The sequence below is a fragment of the Procambarus clarkii genome, chromosome 7, assembly GCF_040958095.1.
Source record: "Procambarus clarkii isolate CNS0578487 chromosome 7, FALCON_Pclarkii_2.0, whole genome shotgun sequence".
Classification (NCBI taxonomy): Eukaryota; Metazoa; Arthropoda; class Malacostraca; order Decapoda; family Cambaridae; genus Procambarus; species Procambarus clarkii.
In genome coordinates, this window is record NC_091156.1 from 54,174,710 (window position 1) to 54,177,486 (window position 2,777).

Here is a 2,777-nt window from a genome sequence, read left to right on the forward strand (position 1 = left end):
AGCTCCATCCAGCCCCCACCCAAAACAACATAACAGGCTGTGTTGCCTTCTCACATCTACACACTAACTTATTCTTTTACTCCTTCCTCTCTCTTCCTTCTATTTTCTTACTCTATCACTTACTCTACCACTTACTCTCACACTACTCTCATCTTTCCTGACCACTTACCATAAACCCCGAGGACTAGACCCGCGCGCGCGGGGTGGGGGGCCGCACCTGCTCACCCGCCACTCAAGACCGACACGCGCCAAACTTCCAGGAAATTCCCAAACCCCCTGTGACTAGACACCCGCGCTGCGACGACGTCCGCGCGCGCACCACCTGGCACTCATCAACATAACTTACTCTCTTTCATGACCACTTACCCAAACATGCTCACACGCGTCCGAAACGCGCCAAAACTTCCCCGAAAATCCCCCCAAAAACCTGTGTGACTAGACACCTGCGCACCACCTGTCGGCTGGCACTCCATGGAGTGCCAGCTGGCAGCTGGTGCGCGCGGTTCTAGTCACATATTACACTACTGGGGGGGGGGGTGTGGTGTGGTGTTGAAAAAAAAAAGTAGTTAGTAAACAGTTGATTGACAGTTGAGAGGCGGGCCGAAAGAGCAAAGCTCAACCCCCGCAAAAACACAACTAGTGGACAGGTGTTAATTGAGTGCCCAAATGAGCCACAGAGATATTAGACAGAATTTTTTTAGTGTCAGAGTGGTTGACAAATGGAATGCATTAGGAAGTGATGTGGTGGAGGCTGACTCCAACACAGTATCAAGTGTACATATGATAGAGCCCAATAGCCTCAGGATCCTGTACATCAGTTCATTGTCAGTTGAGAGGCGGGACCAAAGAGCCCGAGTTCAACCACCGCAAGCACACCTAGGTGAGTACATGCTCACATGTACTCGCTCACACGCACACGCTCACACACACGCTCACACACACACACTCACACACACACACACACACTAGAAACACTAAGTATACCACTCTCTATGTTGTATAACAGTTCACTGGAAACAGAAGACCTAGCAGAAAGTTGGAAGACAGCTAACGTAGTCCCAAAATACAAGAAGGGTGACAGGCAAGAGGTACTGAACTACAGGCCATACCATGAAAGGTGATGGAGAAGATCGCGAGGAAAAGGCTCATAGAGAATCTGGAGGGCAATAGCTTTGTAACACACCACCAACATGGGTTTTCTTGAGGTTATCTTGAGATGATTTCGGGGCTTTAGTGTCCCCGCGGCCGGTCCTCGACCAGGCCTCCACCCCCAGGAAGCAGCCCGTGACAGCTGACTAACACCCAGGTACCTATTTTACTGCTAGGTAACAGGGGCATAGGATGAAAAAAACTCTGCCCATTGTTTCTCACCGGCGCCTGGGATCGAACCCAGGACCACAGGATCACAAGACCAGCGTGCTGTCCGCTCGGCCGACCGGCTCCCACAGGGTTCAGAGATGATTAATCGTGCCAAACAGGTTTAATAGAATTTTATGACTAGGCAATAAAAATTAGGCAGAAAAGAAATGGGTGGGCAGACTGCATTTAACATGACTGCCAGAAAGCCTTTGACACAGTACCCCATAAAAGGCTGTTAAAAAAGTTGGAGCAACAGACAGAAGTAAAAAGGAAGGTGCTCCAGTGGATAAGGGAATATTTAACCAACAGGAAACAGCGAGTAACGGTGAGGGGGGGGGGGGAGACATCAGAGTGGCGAGATGTCACCTGCAGAGTCCCATAGGCCTCAGTACTTGGACCCATCCTGTTTCTAATATATGTAAACGATCTTCCGGAAGGTCTAGACTCATTCCTTTCAATGTTTGCTGATGATCCAAAAATTATGGGAAGAATCAAGACAGATGAAGATAGACAGAGGCTACTGTATGACCTGGACAAACTGGAGAAATGCTCTAGAAAATGGCTGCTAAAGTTCAACTCAGGAAAGTGTAAATAATGAAATTAGGCGAAGGGTACCTGAACAAAAGGTACCATCTGGGAGGTGAAATCCTGCACAAGTTAAATAGAGAGAAAGATCTGGAGGTTGATATCACACCGAACCTGTCCCCAGAGGCCCACATCAAAAGAATATCATCAGCGGCATATGCTAGACTGGCCAACATACATTGTTCACATTTGTGTTCTTCACGTGTGCATCAAAGAATGAGGTGATTTGATAAAATACCATACCCAAGATTACCAACCGAGTACCGGCGGGGGGATGGAAATAGCCTCGGCTACCAACCTCTTTTGTCCGGTCATGTTGGTCAAGCGGTTAAGGGATCCTGTACACCAGCAGAGTGCTCCTGGCAGTATGGGTTCGAGTCACTTCTAGGGTGTGAGTTTTCAGTCATTGCATATAGTCCTGGGGACCATTCAGGCTTGTTCACATTTGTGTTCCTAATGTGTGCCCCAAGGAATGAGGTAATTCGATAAAATACCATGACCAAGATTATCAACCGAGTACCGGCGGGGGGATGGAAATAGCCTCGGCTACCATCCTCTTTTGTCCGGTCGTATTGGTCAAGCAGTTAAGGGATCCTGTACGCCAGCAGAGTGCTCCTGGCAGTATGGGTTCAAGTCACTTCTGGGGTGTTAGTTTTCAGTTACATATAGTCCAGGGGACCAATCAGGCTTGTTTGCATTATATATATATATATATATATATATATATATTATATATATATTATATATATATATATATATATATATATATGCAAACAAGCCTGAATGGTCCCCAGGACTATATACACTGAAAACTCACACCCCAGAAGTGACTC